This window comes from Aphis gossypii, chromosome 3 (assembly GCF_020184175.1).
Source record: "Aphis gossypii isolate Hap1 chromosome 3, ASM2018417v2, whole genome shotgun sequence".
Lineage (NCBI taxonomy): Eukaryota > Metazoa > Arthropoda > Insecta > Hemiptera > Aphididae > Aphis > Aphis gossypii.
In genome coordinates this window covers 977,102-987,434 of record NC_065532.1, presented here as the reverse complement: position 1 = coordinate 987,434, position 10,333 = coordinate 977,102, and the positions used below count along the sequence as shown (strand labels likewise).

At 25.5% G+C, this 10,333-nt stretch overlaps 1 long non-coding RNA gene across 1 annotated transcript; it reads right to left on the bottom strand.

Annotated features, from left to right (window-relative positions):
• Window positions 1-772: 772 nt before the first annotated feature.
• Window positions 773-9,545, bottom strand: LOC126550814 (uncharacterized). Its single transcript, XR_007604841.1, has 3 exons — window positions 9,378-9,545; window positions 8,973-9,063; window positions 773-940 (listed from the first exon to the last, which is right to left on the bottom strand). It is a non-coding gene; the product is annotated as an uncharacterized LOC126550814 (long non-coding RNA).
• Between the last annotated feature and the right edge of the window lie 788 nt (window positions 9,546-10,333).

Genomic DNA, 10,333 nt, shown 5'->3' with positions numbered 1-10,333 from the left:
CAGCAGATTTATTACTTTAATAAATATATCTATGTAAATATTTAACATTATTAATTTGTTTTATTTTTCTATTAGGGACCTGTTCTACCTAGATAATAAGACAGGTCACAGATTGGTAATTGACAATAATTCTGATTTGGTACACTAAGGGTTAGGTTAAATGGCATTAATTAGTATAAAAAATTAAGTTTAATTTAAATCTTTCATTCTTTCCCTTTTTAAAATACATATATACATAATATTGGTAGATACTTCATGTTAAGTTCATTCATATAAATTTCTTTAGTCATGATCAAAATAATAATTTCTTACATTATTAAACATATTAAATGGTATCATTTAAGAAACCAAGTTCATTATTATAATTATATTAAATATTAAATTATTAATGTATTATATGTTTTAGGATTGTAAATTAAATACAAATATACATTAATAATAATAATAATTTGTAAGTATAAAAATGTTAAAGCATTTTTTAGCAATTGTTAATCTCCTAATATCCGTTTCCAGCTGAATTTGGTACACGTGTTTCTTGATAGCTTTGTTTACAATATATTTAGATTGTTACAGGGTGAACCATACATGAATCTTGTTTTATATCACGAAAATTGAATTTTTTTTTTTGTTTATACACAGCTATAGAGTTGCCGTAATAAAAGATTCTTTGATATAATTTAATTTATATAATATATAAAAAATAATATATGATTTTTGTTTATATAATCAAAAAATAGTAGAATACTTTGTATAAAATTTCTATTCAAAGGTTGTTTTTAGATATACTTGAAAAATGTACCAAAGAGTAGTATGAATTTTGAATCACATTTGAAAATATACGAAGTCTATATCCAATCCACCTCATGACTAGTTGCCAATCTCAATAAAATTTGTTCACAAAGTGATGGCGCATCAATGTTAATTTTTCCATGAACTTAAACTAAAATTGAGATATATATTATTATACATATATTTATCATCGTGTTTTATTTTTATTTTTTAATTTTTTTTTGGTATAAAATTAAGTTATACACTGGTAATTATTTATTTTCTTAAAATTATCTATAATAAATATATATATATCTAAATAAAATGTGCTATAAATATTGTTCAATCGTAGTCATAAATTTTAATAATTATTATAATCTTATAAAAAATTAAACTATATAAATAATAAATTATAAGTCTGCATAATAGGTTACTATTATGTCAATTCCAAGATAATGTTATCCAATAATTTTAATAAGTTAACTGAACTTTTTATAAAGTTTTATATTCATTTTTAATATTTCAGTCTTTTTATTTTTTTGGTAATTTATTTTTAGCCTTGTTCTATTGTAACTCATTAATTAAATGTATCTTTAATTTTATCATGACTTAAAAATTTTAGATCAACAGCAAATTATGAACTTTGCTGAATCCGATATATTTCAATATGACAATACACATATATTACAATATAGTACAATATAGGTATGTACCTCATATTCATAATTCGTGGCAACACAATGCACTACCAATAATTTCGTTAAATATTATGCTTATAAAAATTAAGACATTGATTTAAGTTATTATGCATAAACATTCGAATATGAGAACCAATCTGTTTAAGTTTTGAACATATTGTTTTGAAAAAATTAATCATTTTTAAAATTATGTCAGAATTTTTATAAAGTTATTTTTTCTATAGGTAGATTTAAGCGGTTAATTGAAATCGGTTTTGGACAAGAATATAAGAATATAAAAAAACAAACCCGCAAACCTTTATAATAGTCTCCCATTTATATAACAGGGTGTATTAATAACCAGAAATCTCCCTTATCAGGTTGTCGTATAATGCCGTCATCTGTTGTGCTCAAAAACGACTCGACCTAATGACAACCAATCCATCACTAAAACATCTTAAGGATTTTCTTTGAACAAAATTTAATATTTTCTTTGCACGCATTTCAGTCTACATATTTCTTTGTGTTTAAAATATACATTTTTGTTTTCATGTGAAATCATATAAAAAAAATGTCAAAAATCTTGTAAACGAATAGTTTTTTAAGTAAATAGTTGATTCTTAGTAATATAAATATGTATCTGGTATATAATACTATAATATAATATTGTGATCAGATAGTATTTATGTATGATTTATATCACAAGTTTTAGAAATTAACGTGAATAAAACATTATTTGCCTATTAACGGATCTAATAATATTCGCAAATTTGAAAAATGCAAACAAAATAATTAAAAAATAATCTAGTGTTAATTAATCAGAATATCGGTTATTGTATTTTTGTTTAACATGATTACAATAATTTTTTTGAATAACTAACATACTGTAAAAAAATATAATAAATAATAACAAATAAAATTTTAAAAAAACAATATAGTTATTAAAATAATTAATAATACATGTACAATATAAACTAGGTTTAGGCAAAAAATATTAAATATTATTATATTTAGGAATTACCCAAAATATAAATAATTGAAGTGTGACTGAATAAAATTAAATATAATTTAAAAAAGAACAAAATACCTTAATTAATTACATACATTAAAATAAACTATAAATATTTAACGTTTTTAAAATAAACGTTAAATTACTTATTTAGAGTAATCATATTCGTATAGAGATACGAAATTGTTATTTTATTTTGTATTTGGGTTTGATATAAACACCTAAAAACTATCAAGAAAATTAGTAATTACTTATACACACTCGGTGTTATACGTGTTACACGTATATTATACCTATTATTAACTCTAAGTATGATGCAAAGATAATATTATTAATGAATCTTCGTTTTCAAAAAAAAAAAAGTTATTAGTTGAGATCGGTTTGAATACTGAATAAAGTGTTTTAAAACGTTGTATTAAAATTTTAAATTGCTAATAAAAGTTATTGATTAAAAATATAAGTATACTTATTACGTTAAATACATTTTGTTAATTTTAAACTATATATTTCATTTACACAAACTTTCCAAATGTAATTTTTTTCATACTTAAGAATATGCGACACAATAAGCGACAGACCAAGGGTTAATAAAGCTGGTAGTAATTGAATCCGAGCGAAGATTGGTACCCGTGGCTGATTGCTTGGAAGGACACGGTGGACGGGAGATGAATATTACTGCTCTGGGGATCGGAATGAAAGCGTGATTAAATTTAAATAATTTATACTTGTCTCAAGGAATAAAAAGGGTTCTATAGGATAGGAGGAAAAATCGAGTACACGCATACGCTTACACATAGACTGAGGTCTGTTATTGAGGAAACCAGCCCTTTTATGTCGCCAATATACCCACCCTTCGTTCCTTCCTAAATCCAAATTGTTTCTATAATATCTGACCCTGTCATCTGCAATTTTGTATTTGATCCATTTTATTTTTCTTTGAACAATACAATACAAACTCGACAGTGTAAAAAGAGTAAATATACTTGTACCAAACAATAAAAATAAGCGCTATGCCTTAGATTATACATTTATATATGCTTATTGCTTACATTTTTTTACTATTTAATACTTACCCATGAGTTTATATTACTTATAAAGAATAAAAGTAAATACAAAATAATGATATACCCTCTTAGATTTTGACTTAAAACTAAACTATCATATTTTATTATTTTATTGTTAAAATATAAAAGCGTCTGTATCAGTGGCGTAACAAAAAAATTTGGGCACCTCGCAAAAATAAAAAACGGGCCCCTAAAATATTGTTATACCAAATATAACCCTATAAACAAAGGACCCAAATTACCATTCCCCCCACTACGCGGGGGTCTGTGGGCCCTCAGTTATGCCACTGGTCTGTAAAATTTTAATCATTAATCATACAACATTTATTTTTAAGTACGAATAACAATACCTTTGGGCTTTGACATATCTATAAGACTATAAAGCGATGTTATAACATATTACATTAATCTATCTAGTCCAATAAATGACTTTATCAATATTCAATATAAACTAACCTTTTTATATATTATAAAATAAAAATAATACATTTGTTATATTTTATAGGTAATAGGTACTAGTAATTTGTAAATTTTTAATATTACTTTTATACCAAAATAAAATGTTAAAATAAAGAAACTATTTACGTATTTAGACGTATAAAATAATACGTATAATCGAATGATTCTATATTCAAACTTTGAATAAACACGCATCAGTATAATAGAATAGACATTCACTTTACCTAAAATATTTCAGTTTTTTAAAATTAAAATATCATTTATTACCTATTTTATATTTAAATATAACTTAGAATACATACACGAATCTTTTATTAAGAGTTACATGAAAATTATGAAACTAACTATAAACTATAATGTTAAAAATATAACTTTAGTACGTAACGTCATAACTACTAACTTTGATAGTTACATGTAACTGATTACTGACCAATTTTGCAGTGTTCATCAATGCCAAATAATACCTCTATGATACAGTTAAAATAGTTAAGTATGTACAATTGCATTATAATAAATAATAATATTATTATGGTATAGGTACAAAGTCAAAAATCAATAACAGTCGATCGTAAATTTCACTTAAAAGCCATTAGGGTTGTCGTCGCTGCAGTGCAGTTATAACCTTAAATTATTTTCGTTGAAGCCTGAAGGAGGCGTCGGTGGGTGTGTGTATACGTATACTGAAACCGAATAACGCGGGGATAAAAAAACTACAACGACCGCGGTTGTTATTATATAATCCGCGAACGCACGTTGCTCCACCAGTGCCGCTGCTGTGGCAATATTTCAATCGGCTTGCTAGCACGCGACAGGAGCGTCTTTTTAATGCGTTCCTAAAAACGAGGTTTAATTAATGTCGCGGCGGCTGCACCGCCAAAATTAATATCGGCCCCCTACTCTCGTTTGCTTCTTTTCTCTTTTTTTTCCTTCTGCAGCTTTCCACGATTTTTTTTCTTCATTCGTAACACCCTTCGTCTTCGCGTTATACTAATATATAAAATATATGCAGACCGAGTGGCCCATAATGGGCACTGTTTAACATGATAAATCCATTTGTGTAAAGACCCCGCGTGGTAAACGGAGAAAATGAGAAAAACTCGTGATTAGCAAAATCTTAAAACGAAATCCATGACAAGTGCCGGAACTTGGCGATGATATTGTCTAACAGAAACACGCAGTAGGATTATAATGATAGACGTAAACAAATTGGTCCGAGACTTACATATTTTGTTGATTACGTTTATTGTATATTTAGGATAATTATTATTGGCTTACTATTTAGACTTGCTGTATAACAACCGGATAAATCCATGTTTTTTAAATTTCATAATTATTAATTATAAATGAGTGCACCAAACTAAAATCTTATACTGTTAATTAAATAACAATAAATATTTAATTTTTAATTGTAAATACAATATTTGCATTATTTAACGATGTAAAATAAGGAATAAAGTTGCCTAACGGTATAACTACTTGTGAATATGTGCTGTTGGATGATGCATCACATTACTAAAGAATAATGATAAGCCGATTAGGTTAGGAAGTTTAAAATACTTTATGCTAAGATATGGATCTCAAAATGTGGATAACACGACCCCTCCCCCTCCAAAACAATTTTCTTATTAGGTGGTAACATTTTAATGCGTATCACTGTATCAGTTTTCGTATGTTAGAACTTAAAACCATATTTACAATGAAATATTAATAGTTATGATCTTTTTTATGAAAATTTGTTTAGTTATCGCAGTGAATATTGAAATAAAATATACGTGTAAAACAGTCCGCTAGTTAAATTCCGTATATTATAATTATATATATCAATGTCTAACGCTAACCTACAAATCAAATATATAAGTAATAACATTGATTATACATAGTATACTATTATACTATGTATAATCAATGGTAATAATCATCAACATCGCACAGAAACATGAAAATTCGAATTCTTATTAATATATAATAATTATAGTATATATTATAGAATGATTCACTGAGCATGCTCATTCAATCATTCCCGTTTTAATTACGAATTTATTCAAATTTCTCAGATATTTAAGTTAAATACATTAAAAATAAAAGCCCTTAAATATGGTTTTGCAAAAAAATTAAATAGATTTAGTATTTATTACGCTTAAACCATTTCCAACACCAAGTTAAATACTGAATTCAAAAACTAATTGTTTGAATTAAGGTTCTAAGTTTCTAACGCATCAAAATTTTCAGAAAAAATGATTTGCTAAATTATTTAAAATAGAGATGAGGTATTCTCATTTGAAAAAAAAGTTTGTATCTTCACAGGACACTTATTTTATAGCACAAAAAATATTTAGAATTTGGAGATGTGATATAATATTATATATATTATTTAAAAATTCCAAAAATTTAATTTTTAATTACAGCGTTTTTGAAGAATTAAAGGGATGTGAGAATGCTTGGCGATTACCCTGTATAATTTATTGATGTTAACCATTCAAGCGGACTCGTTATTCTCATGCGCCTATAACTACCATTGTCGTCATTTCGTTAACACCGTAGTCCGTAGCACACTCTGTGTGTACATACTACATAGTTCATATGCGAGTGTACAATATAATGTGAGTTTCCAACGGTCGAGCGTGTGGGTGTAGTGACGGAATCGCAGTTGTAGCGGTGGAAGCTGTCGTGGCGGTGGGATAGTGGTCGTCATTCCACAAGTCGCTACAATAGTAATCAACCGGACTTAATGAACCTCATGTGTCATGTCGTTTTCGTCAGAGCACATACGGCCCCATCAATCCCTTTCGATCTCCCTTTTCATTTTCTCTACCACCGCCACCGAGCCGTGGTAAATGACCTAAGTCCGCGATTTCCCAAACGCGTTTTTACCAACAGGCAAATGTAACATGCCACCAAAAATCGACTACCACCCGGATATATACCACTTTCGACCAGGTCCTGGGTATTCTCATGGGAACCAATTTAGGGAGCGCTAACACAAAACTTTTAACGTTCTACAGCTATATATGTGTGTACCTTGTACTAGGAATTACTTATGTAAAATATTATAAAGTATTATAAAAGTGTGTCGTGTATGCTCATATATGATATATGTCTTTGACGTATTATTATATTGTATGCATGTATTCGACGAGATTAAAACTAGTATAATTTATAAGAAAATTATATAAGAAAAATTGAATTATATTATTATTACCATAATCGTTATTAATAATTAGATGATAACACTAAAAAAAAACTTCCGCACACATTATTCATTATTTATCGGTGAGACCTATTGAAACTACCGTAATCTATTGTAAATGAATAAGATTAAACTGAGTTAAAAATATATTTCCTAATTTTAATTGTCCAATAAAACATTTTGGTGGAGATTATTATTGTACTACAAAATGTAATGAACAGCATTCATACAGCAACTTAAGAGGTATTGACTTTGCTAGTAATAATATTGAACTGTCAATTTTTTCAGAAAATTTTGTAAATACTCGTATTATAAATGGGGCTAATACATGAAACTCATAAAAATATAAGTATATAGTAGATGTCAAATAAGTTACTGTAATAGTGTAATGGATGTGTTAAATTTTAATAATATAATATCACAAATAATTTACCTATACAAAAAACGATTCTATAAGCGGAGACAATATAAATTAACCTATATCAACCTATGTCCTATATATTACTAAGTGTATATAATTATTTCAAATTATGTTTTCATATATTGCTTTATTTTACTATAAGTAATAATACAGCAGGTTGAATTAATTTTTGCCAAAAACATTGCATTTAAAAATAGAAAAAAATTTAGGTATATTTTGTGATTACATAATATATATTTTATTTATTTGTAGTAATATTATTTTTCTTAACATAGTATACATTATTTATTTATTTATTTATTTATTTTTTTTTTTTTTTGTAGGTCACGCATACTAAACTTTAAAATATATGCTGATTACGCGCTAAAAGAATGCCAAATTATAACTATCTATCGTATAATTATAATAATATAAAAAAAAATAATAATAATAAATAAGTAAAAGCAATATTAATTACATAATATTATTTTGTACTTATTTATAATAAGTAATTGTAATATCAATTTTAATGTTTTTGATATTAACAAGTAAATAAACAAATAAATCTTTCATCTTATACATATAATAATATTCTATTTGTAAACATATTTTTTTGCATATTTTTTCATACCTGTTATAGCTACAGTACTCCACCATAATATAATAAATTGTATGTATTTTATTTTATCCATCATCTTCTGAACCTATACTATACACTATCCATATTATATAACTCTCGAGAATCAAACGACAAACTTTAAATACACCATCAGTAAAAACATGATAAATATATTTTCACACCTATTTATATAGGTGAGAAACTATCTTTGTTAATAAAACCATTTATGACACATAATATAAATAGTTAAGATGAAGAACTTAAGAATGCACATTATACGAGTACACTCTACAGGGTCAACAAATAAATGCCTACCTGTATAAAATTGTACTCGCATGCCTAAGTATATGAGCTACTATTTCACAGTTTTATTTTTAAAATATTCAAAACGGTTACCTCGCACCAGTGAATTTGAATTATAAGATTAACAGTTAATATAGTCGGCAGTCGCACTGACCAGAAGAGTTTAAATATGTTTTGTATTGTAGGTAGTACATATATTTATAGTTCCAGTAAAAAATATGAATTAATGTTCCGTGACATGTTAAAATTAAGTTTTGACTCTAAGTAGGTAGTCTAAGTCATTACTTATTTTCAATGAGTACCTTACCTATAATATTAGTAAAATATATGCAAAAAGAATATAATATTTTGTTTTTAAATAAAAATATGCGTATCGCTGGAGTATAAAAGATATATTGTTACTTACAGCGTAAAGAAGAAGAATTATCATCTTTTTTTATGCACTAGTAATCATAAATATATATATAAAAAAAATAGTAGATTTACTCAACGCTCAATAATCACAATATCTCGATGTCTTCCATTTGGTTATACTCGTATTATAACATTTTAATTTAAGTGATTTTGTCATAATAATCTAGATGCAGAATATTATTTTAAAATTATTTAAAAGCAGAATAAAATAATACGTTTATATACATATATATATATATATATTTATAAATATTAAAATATTTCAGAAATTGTATTTATTCAATGCATTAAGAATAGAAATAAGTTCTATACTTTGATGGCTTTTAAGTTTTAATTATTGCTGTGAGTATTAAGTAATTTATACTTAAGAATTCCTTTATTCTGTCACAATGGTAGATATAAATATATTAATATTAATATATATATATATTAAGATATTGCAAGTCAAAAGATATATATTTTATTTGCTTGACTCACGCAAAATAATTTTGCTTATTGACAGTCTTTGCTTGTGTTGCAAAATAAAATCATAGGTTCTAATGGTTCTCAAAAATTATTTCATAAAAGTATTTTAATGACAAATTCATTTACTTATCTTTAACAACAATTATTCTTATTCTGTACAATATAAGACGATGTGAACATTATAATATGAAAAAGCTTGTTATTTAAATTAGATATATAGTAGGTATCTATAGTAATTAGTATGTTCAATTAATATTATAGTTATATGTGTATATTTTAATATTTTAGACTATAGAGTATAAAAAAATACACTATTTATCAAATACCATAGGTAGGTACAATAATTATATAATATAATATCATCAAAAATATACGTCTTTAAATGTAAAGCAAACTGTGATTTTACTATATTAGAATTTAAAATATTTTTAAATTTTTAATTAAATTAAATTTTTAAATTAAAAAAAAACTTATACTGCCCAAGTCTGTATTGTAAAATAAATATTTGAAAATAGTTTTAGTACGCAGGTCATGTTTTCGTGTCTTAGTTCTTACAGTCCAAATAAAATAATTTCTATTTACAGTACAATACATACATTAGGTATACCTACATCTTGTTTTCATAGCAAATATTATATATGACGTCTTCATTTTTCTATAGAAGGCGGTAGGTATAAAAAGATAACATATGTTACGAAAGGGGTTCGAAATGATGTACCTTTTAAATGTTTGGCATCCCTTCAAATTTCAATTATATTGTTAAATTTTTCCAAAAGTCATAGTATTGGTTTATTTAATACAATATATTTTAGTCACTTTTTTTAGCTATACCTATAAGATTATTTTAAGAAACAAAAATAAATTTAGAAATAAATATTATAGATAATACAGTCATTATATAGATTATACAAATAGTATATTTTGTTATAATACTAATATTATATTTGTATAATATGTATATATAATTT